Consider the following 9,378-nt stretch of genomic DNA (forward strand, 5'->3'; position numbering starts at 1 on the left):
AGAAAAAAAAACCTTCTGTATTATTTAAGCCACTGTTGTTTGGTCTGTTAAAGCAGCTGAACCCAAAACCCAACCAATACAGTGCTATCAGTTAAACATTACAGAAAGAAAAAAGTATCCCTGATGTTCTCTTAGGAAAGAGCCACATGAAGACCATGTCTCTGCAAGTACAATATGGACTATTTTTCTTCCAGAATAGTTGCTTCTTCTGATGAACTCACTGACTTGCATTTCAGACAAATATTAGATGGAAAATGTGTACCACTAAGCATTAGAATCATTTTGAGCAGGCCAAGGTGTGGTCACTTGTGGGAGGTCCATGGAAATGGATGAGCTGAGCAGAAAGTCCCCTAGTGGACTCATAACTCCAGGATACAGGGTCATTGGTGGGCTTTGGGATGAAATGACCCCTCACTACAGTTGTCGTTCAGTACCCACCAGGATACCAGAATGGATGCTCAAGTCCCATAGTCCACCCTCCATACCCACAGGTTCTGCATTCATGGGTTCGACCAACCAGGGATTGTAAACAGAGTACATGATCCACGGTTGGTTGAATTCGCAAATGTGGAACCCGTGAATACCGAAAGTCAACTGTATTTTAAATTATTCTCTCCCTCTTTCTACCTTCCCCTGTGTATGTACAGTACCATTTGCCTAAATTAAATGCACCTTGGACACGTCTCCATTTTATCCAGCTGCCTATTGGGGCTTCCTGCATGAATCGTCATCAACGTTGTTGTCAACTTTTTGGGCCACCCAGTGTGTTCCTGGTGGTCTCTGGAGACATTAACACCTCCACTATGACCACAAGGAAAATCCTGTGAGGCTGGATTTCTGGGTCACTCCATGTCCTAAGGTGGCACCTGAAGATACAGCTTCCGCAGGGACCCCTTCATGTCCTTGTTCCTCAGGCTGTAGATAAGCAGATTTAGGGTGGGCATGAGGATGCAGCAGAAGACGGCAGCCAGGCGCCCTTGCCATGGGGAATAGCGCACAGTGGGCTGCATGTAGGCAGAGCTGCCAGTACCGTAAAACAGGAGGACGGTGGCCAGGTGGGAGGAACACATGGAGAAGGCCTTCCAGGGGCTGGCTGCTGAGCGGATCTGAACCACCGTGGCCAAGATGCGCACATAGGACAGGACACTGAGGCTGAAGCAGCTGATGATGACGCAACCGCTGGCTGCAAATCCCGCAATGTTGTGGACACCTGTGTTGGCACAAGCTAGGCTCATGAGTGGCGGAATGTCACAGAAGTGGTCAATCACGTTGGGGCCACAGAAGAGCAGGGAGAAGGTGTTGGTTAGGGGAAGGCAGAGAAGAGGAGCCCGCTGCCCCAGGCCGCTGCCACGGAGACGCAGGTCCGGGGCCTCATGGCTGCCCCATACACCAGGGGCCTGTAGGTGGCCAGACAATGGTCATAAGCCATGGAGGTGATGAGAAAACACTCTGTGGACTCCAGGCAGACAAAGGCAAAGAGTTGGGACGTGCACACATGGAGGGAAATCTGCCCCGAGCCCAGCAGGGTGGCCACCAGGGCCTGGGGCAGGGTGGTGGACACGGATCAGATATCCACCAAGGAGAGGTGTTTGAGGAAGAAGTACATGGGCGTGTGCAGGCGGGCGTCCATCGTCACGGCTGCCACCATGGAGATGTTCCCCAGAAACGCGGCCAGGTAAACCAGAAGGAAGGCAGCAGCGCTGAGCATCTGTATCTCAGGCACCGCTGAGAAACCCGGAGGAAGAAAACAGGCACTGCCTTGAGATTGGTCATGTTGTGTCTTCGGAAAAGCTCGTGAATGGCAGGGGATGCTCAAAAAGCAGTGCATGGGGCTTCCCTGGTGGCGCAGTGGTTAAGAATCAGCCTGCCAATGCAGGGGACACGGGTTTGAGCCCTGGTCCGGGAAGATCCCACATGCTGCAGAGCAGTGAAGCCCGTGCTCCACAACTACTGAGCCCATGCGCCACAACTACTGAAGCCCACGCACCTACAGCCGGTGCTCCACAACAAGAGAAGCCACCGCAAAGAGAAACCACCGCAAAGAGAAGCCCATGCACCGCAACGAAGACCCAACACAGCCTAAAATAAATAAATTTATTTTTTAAAAAAAGTAAAGGAATACTCATGACTCTCTTTATAAAGCACTTTCTCGTCTGTTGCCATCTTTAATATCCATAAGGACTAAGGACCTCCTGGGGATAGATTTCACCTCCATTTTACAGATAAGATAATGGAGGCTTATAAAGGTTGAGTATCTTGTCAATGATCAGAGATGTAGTAAGTAGTGTTAAATTTTCCGTTTCCAGTTTTGCAATTTCCCAATTGCTCCTTGCTGGCGCTCAGAACAAGAGTCAACCTACAGCAAAGTAGCATTGGCTCTAGGGGCCCTAACTGTATATTCTCTCCCCCTTTGATCAATTTATTTCTGCATGGATCATGGTATCTACAAACCTGTTTCTTTCTTACATAGATGGAGAGGTCTCTGGACTAGGGCAATATGTCCAGAGTGCAAAAGTTTATCCTGCTGGGTTCACCTGCCAGGCAAGTCATAAGCATTGTGCTGTTTGCCATCTTCCTGACTCTCTACCTGTTGACTCTCCTGGAGAACACGCTCATCATTTCCCTTGTCTGCAGTCCTGGTGAGCTCTGAAAGCCCATGTACTTCTTCCTGGGCAACCTGAGCTGCCTGGAGACGTGCTACATGTCAGTGACCATGCCCAGCTTGCTCGTGGGGCTGAGGTCCAGTGCATGCCATGTGCCCTTCACAGCCTGCATAATTCAGCTTTTTTTTTTTTAATTGACCCTTTTATTTATTTATTTATTTTTAATTAATTTATTTATTTATTTAATTTTGGCTGTGTTGGGTCTTCGTTTCTATGCGAGGGCTTTCTCTAGTTGCGGCAAGTGGGGGCCACTCTTCATCGCGGTACGCGGGCCTCTCACTATCGCGGCCTCTCTTGTTGCGGAGCACAGGCTCCAGACGCTCAGGCTCAGTAGTTGTGGCTCACGGGCCTAGTTGCTCCGCGGCAGGTGGGATCTTCCCAGACCAGGGCTCGAACCCGTGTCCCCTGCATTGGCAGGCAGATTCTCAACCACTGCGCCACCAGGGAAGCCCAATTCAGCTTTTTTTATTCATCTCTCTCACTGGCACCAAGTGCACCCTCCTGGCCTCCATGACCTACGACCACTATGTGGCCGTCTGCCACCCACACACTACCTGCTGCTCCTGAGGCCCCAGATCTGCCTGGGTTTAGCTTTGTCCTCATGGCTTGGTGGGCTGCTGGTCTCGGTGGTCAAGATATCATGCGTCGCCAGCCTGTCCTACTGTGGCCCCAATGTCCTCAACCAATTTTTCTGTGATGTCTCCCCTCTGCTCAACCTGTCCTGCACCCACGTGACCCTGACGGAGCTGGTCGACTTCATCTCTGCCATGTCATCTGCGGGACCCTGCTAGTTGCTCTGGCCTCGTATGCGGCCATCAGGAGGGCTGTGCTCCAAATGCCTTCGGCTGCTGCCGGCAGCAAAACCCTCCACCTGCGCCTCCCACCTGATTGTGGTGGACATCTTCTGCTCAGTGCTTCTCTTCACGTATTCCCGCCCCAGCCGTGTTGAACCCACTGACCTCAACAAGTTGCTGTCCGTCATCTACACGGTGGCCACGCCCATGTGCTGCCTGATCTAGTCTACTGCCTTCGGAACAAGGAGGTCCGCGCAGCGCTGCGGAAAACCCTCCCCCAGCGCCGAGTCTCTTCAGCGAGAACTGACATTTCCTGCTCCTGATTTTTAACACTTTCGTGGCCAAAACACGTGCACAGCTTTCAAAGGCAAATAGAAATCCGGAGGAAAATATTTGCAACATAACGTATAAAGACTTCTTTAAATAAAGGAGAAAAATATGAAGACCTCCACCGAGAGAAAAACCAAAAGGAAAATGGTCATGAACAGGAAGGCTATTGAAGGAAACATGTAAGTGGCTGATAACCTACAAAAAAGATGTGCACGCCCTCTAGTAATACAAGAAATGGAAATTTACTCCTTGCCCACTGTAAAAAAAAATGTATAATACAAAATTTAAGTACAAGAATTTTTATTGCAACACTGTGAGATTTGGAATAAACATTATTTTATTGGAAATTTTTGCAAATAACTCAAATGTCCACCAAATTATTTAAATATGTTATATTATATACATAGTGTGAAATAACAGGCATTCATTAAAGACATTAAACCAGACTTGCAGATGCTGCCATGGGGAGACGGTAGGTTGTTTAGTTAAAAATGAAAGAAGCAGTATAAGAGTATGTCAAAGATTTGTAAAACAATAATAATAGACTAATTGCAGTAGTTATTTATGTTAATAACTAATAACCTAGAAAGGAATCTGAAAAGATATATATCAAAGAGTTATTAGCTATGTTTTTAGGCATGAGACCACAGGGGACTCATACTTTCTATTTTATACATTTGAATATTTTGCAATAAGCTTGTATTACCTTTATAATTGAATAAATATGCATTTTATAAGAGAAAACAAATTCAAAGAAAGACCTTCTATAGAATGACTTACTACCATACTAGCATATTTTTCATTTTTATTTTAAATAATAAAAATTCATGTTGGGGGACTTCCCTGGCGGTTCAGTGGTTAAGACTCCGTGCTTCCGCTACCAATGGCCACATAGGAGCGACTCATAGAAATGACCTGCATAGGAATGCAGGTCAGAGCAGGCAAGCTTGAGCAGGGCCAGGAGCTCACACAAGAAGTGGTTGATTACCTGGCAAGCACAGAACTCCAAGGGCATGGTTATCACAGGGACTACAGTCAACAGGAAGCCTGAAGTCCATGAGGTCCCAGCCAACAGGCTACGAAGTCGGGGCCCCATGCATACTGAGTAGTGCAGGGGGTCACCAATGGCCACACAGCGATCATAGGCCATGGCAGCCAGCAGGAGACACTCCACAACACCCAGGTACTGTCCTGCAGCCATCTGGGCCAAGCACTGTCCTAGCAAGATGATAGGGATGGTCGCCAAGCAGTTGACCAGCATCTGGGGCACACTAGATGTGGTGTAACACATGTCCAGGAAGGACAGTTTACTGAGGAAGAAGTACATGGGCATGGAGAGCTGAGGATCGTAGTAGCAGGATAAGGCTGTTCCCAAGAAGGGTGACGACATAGGACATGAGGAGCAGGCAGAAGAACATGGTCTGAACCCGTGGGTACTGGGACAGCCCAAGCAGAATGAAGTAAATCTTCTTTGTGCTATTCTGGATGTCCATGCTCCTTCTGAAACTTAGCTGGGTGGGAAAATATGGGTCATCTTGAGTTAGTTGTTCAGAAACTGACAGCTTCATATAAGTACGGTTTGACTCTTTCAAGGCACAAACTCTAGTGGGTTCCTTGGCACTGCTGCTCAGATCACTGCTCCTTTACCCTGCATTGCTATGTCCCTTGGTGGGAATGTTGCTTAATATAATCCACCATTCAGCATCCCTCATTGACTCATCCTATCATATAATCATTCATTGATTCATGGATTGCTGGATTGTTGGATGGATTGGGTCAATCATTCATTGACTCTTTTACATGTTGGCTAGTGGATTATTTCATTCATGCATTTCTACTTGAGTCATTTATTCGTAAATCCATTTATGGTTTGATTCATTCATCGTTTCTTTTTTAAAAAAAAAATACAGGTAATTTTTTTTTTTTAATGTGAACCATTTTTTTTAAAGTCGTTATTGAATTTGTTACAGTATTGCTTCTGTTTTACGTTTTGGTTTTTTGGCCGCAAGGCATATGGGATCTTAGCTTCCCGACCAGGGATGGAACCAGTGCCCCCTGCATTGGAAGGCGAAGTCTTAACCACTGGACTGCCAGGAAGTCCCCATTCATCCTTCCTTTAGTAGATTCATTCACTCATTCAACAAATATTTTTGAGCAGCTACTAACTCAGTCCAGACTCTATCCCAGGCAATGGAACTACAATAGTGAGCAAGGAGAATAGGCTCTGCTCTCAAGGAATTGGCAGCCTAAAGACAAATTTGAAGAGTAGCACTAGTATGTTCAGTCTGGCTCTCATCTATGCTTTAATTGGATCACTTCTTAGATGTGAAAACATTTAAAATCATGTAGAGATTGGGATGTGGACCTGCCCTCTTCGGATGAGGATTCTCTCTAGCTCACCACAGTCTCCAGGACAGCTGCCATTTATCATCTTCCTAAAGCTGTAGAACTTTTCCTTCCGGACTGATTCACCTATGGATAGATCTCCCTGGAGTCCATATTGGAATTTATGAGTCATCATCTAACAGCAAGTGTGGGATATAGAGATGGCTTTCTTCCCTCCTACTTCACTCATTTAATTCCTTAAATGAACCAACTAAAATTTTTTAGGTTTCAAATTAATATACATAAAACGGATATTCTTGGTCTACACTTCTATGTGTTTTAACATATTTAGATTCCTGTAACCACAACCAGAATGGAGATAGTGTTGTATAAGACCTCGGCTGTCACTATAGCCCAGGTTTAAATCCTAGCTCTGTCCTTTAGTAGCTGTGCAAACTTGGAAAAGCTCACTCAGAATACTGAGATCATCTGTAAAATGGGAATCATTAAAGAATCTCCCTCACAGCAATGTTGGAACGATTACAAGCAATTATGGTTAAGAAGTAACAAGCACAGCCACCAGAAAACTACTAGAGCTAATCAATGAATTTGGTAAAGTTGCAGGATACAAAATTAATGCACAGAAATCTCTTGCATTCCTATACACTAACAACGAAAGATCAGAAAGAGAAATTAAGCAAAAAGTCCCATTCACCATTGCAACAAAAAGAGTAAAATACCTAGGAATAAACCTACCTAAGGAGGTAAAAGACCTGTACTCAGAAAACTATAAGACACTGATGAAAGAAATCAAAGATGATATAAACAGATGGAGAGATATACCATGTTCTTGGATTGGAAGAATCAATATTGTGAAAATGACTATACTACCCAAAGCAATCTACAGATTCAATGCAGTCCCTATCAAATTACCAGTGACATTTTTTACAGAACTAGAACAAAAAATCTTAAATTTTGTATGGAGACACAAAAGACCCTGAATAGCCAAAGCAGTCTTGAGGGAAAAAAACAGAGCCGGAGGAATCAGACTCCCTGACTTCATACGATACTACAAAGCTACAGTAATCAAGACAATATGGTACTGGCACAGAAACAGAAATATAGATCAATGGAACAGGACAGAAAGTCCAGAGATAAACCCACACACCTATGGTCAACTAATCTGTGACAAAGGAAGCAAGGATATACAATGGAGAAAAGACGGCCTCTTCAATAAGTGGTGCTGGGAAAACTGGACAGCTACATGTAAAAGAATGAAATTAGAACACTCTCTAACACCATATACAAAAATAAACTCAAAATGATTAAAGACCTAAATGTAAGACCAGATACTATAAAACTCTTAGAGGAAAACATAGGAAGAACACTCTTTGACATAAATCACAGCAAGATCTTTTTTGATCCACCTCCTAGAGTAATGGAAATAAAAATAAACAAATGGGACCTAATGAAACTTAAAAGCGTTTGCAAAGCAAAGGAAACTACAAGCAAGATGAAAAGACAACCCTAAGAATGGGAGAAAATATTTGCAAACGGATCAACGGACAAAGGATTAATCTCCAAAATATATAAACAGCTCATGCAGCTCAATATTATAAAAACAAACAGCCCAATCCAAAAATGGGCAGAAGACCTAAATAGACATTTGTCCAAAGAAGACATACAGATGGCCAAGAAGCACATGAAAAGCTGCTCAACATCACTAATTATTAGAGAAATGCAAATCAAAACTACAATGAGGTATCACCTCACACCAGTTAGAATGGCCATCATCAGAAAATCTACAAACAACAAATGCTGGAGAGGGTGTGGAGAAATGGGAACCCTCTTGCACTGTTGGTGGGAATGTAAATTGATACAGCCGCTATGGAGAAGAGTGTGGAGGTTCCTTAAAAAACTAAAAATAGAACTACCATATGACCCAGCAATCCCACTACTGGGCATATACCCAGAGAAAACCATAATTCAAAAAGACACATGCACCCGAATGTTCATTGCAGCACCATTTACAATAGCCAGGTCAGGGAAGCAACCTAAATGCCCATCGACAGACGAATGGATAAAGAAGATGTGGCACATATATACAATGGAATATAACTCAGACATAAAAAGGAACAAAATTGGGTCATTTGTAGAGACGTGGATGGATCTAGAGACTCACATACAGAGTGAAGTAAGTCAGAAAGAGAAAAATATTGTATATTAACACATATATGTGGAACCTAGAAAAATGGTATGGATGAACCGGTTTGCAGGGCAGAAATAGAGACACAGATGTAGAGAACAAACGTATGGACACCAAGGGGGGAAAGTGGGAGGGGGGTGGTGGTGGGATGAATTGGGAGATTGGGATTGACATATATACACTAATATGTATAAAATAGATAACTAATAAGAACCTGCTGTATAAAAAAAATAAATAAAATTCAAAAATTAAAAAAAAAAAAGGAAACAAGCACAGAGGCTGAAACATTGTAGATGCAAAATGAAGGCAAATCTGGGCTTCCCTGGTGGCGCAGTGGTTGAGAGTCTGCCTGCCAATGCAAGGGACACCGGTTCAAGCCCTGGTCCGGGAAGATCCCACATGCCTCGGAGCAACTAAGCCCGTGTGCCACAACTACTGAAGCCCTCGTGCCTAGAGCCCGTGCTCCGCAACAGGAGAAGCCACGGCAATGAGAAGCCCGTGCACCGCAACGAAGTGTAGCCCCTGCTCTCCGCAACCAGAGAAAAGCCTGCGCGCAGCGACAAAGACCCAACGCGGCCAAAAATAAATAAATAAATAAATAAATAAATTTAAATTTAAAAAAAGAGAGAGAGAATGTGAAAGTTTTTCAAGCTCAAACTCTTCTTAAAACCATGTGCCCTCTAAAATATACATATATCGAAACTAACACAACGTTGTAAATCAACTATACTCCAGTAAAATTTTTTTAAAAAGATAAAAGACCAAAAAAAAAACATATTATGTTCTAAAGGAAGAAGGAAAAGTAAATTCAAAATCAATAAAACTCTTAGAAGATGGTAGAAGACACATTGCTTTGGGGTCTGTTTAGACTTGGAAACAAGCGCAACTGGTTTAATTATATGAAAACTAAGCACTCTATCACACACACACAGTGAAAGGACTGAAAAGTCAAGCTATAGTGTGGGAAATTCTTTGTAACACATATATTTGAAAAAGAGCGCATATCTTGAACACAGAAATAACGTCTATAAAGCAAAAAGAGGGAATTCCCTGGTTGTCC

General features: G+C 43.9%; 3 pseudogenes across 3 annotated transcripts; 1 reads left to right on the top strand and 2 right to left on the bottom strand.

Annotated features, from left to right (window-relative positions):
• Positions 1-854: 854 nt before the first annotated feature.
• On the bottom strand, positions 855-1,773 carry LOC309648253 (olfactory receptor 9S13-like; annotated as a pseudogene). Its single transcript has one exon. The product of its transcript is annotated as an olfactory receptor 9S13-like (transcript).
• A 697-nt stretch (positions 1,774-2,470) lies between these two features.
• Positions 2,471-3,789, top strand: LOC309648316 (olfactory receptor 6Z7-like; annotated as a pseudogene). Its single transcript has 2 exons — positions 2,471-2,782; positions 3,123-3,789. The product of its transcript is annotated as an olfactory receptor 6Z7-like (transcript).
• An 864-nt stretch (positions 3,790-4,653) lies between these two features.
• On the bottom strand, positions 4,654-5,601 carry LOC309648275 (olfactory receptor 13H1-like; annotated as a pseudogene). Its single transcript has one exon. The product of its transcript is annotated as an olfactory receptor 13H1-like (transcript).
• Positions 5,602-9,378: the final 3,777 nt, after the last annotated feature.

This window comes from Balaenoptera physalus, assembly GCF_965194825.1.
Source record: "Balaenoptera physalus genome assembly, chromosome: 19".
In the NCBI taxonomy this organism is placed as follows: Eukaryota; Metazoa; Chordata; class Mammalia; order Artiodactyla; family Balaenopteridae; genus Balaenoptera; species Balaenoptera physalus.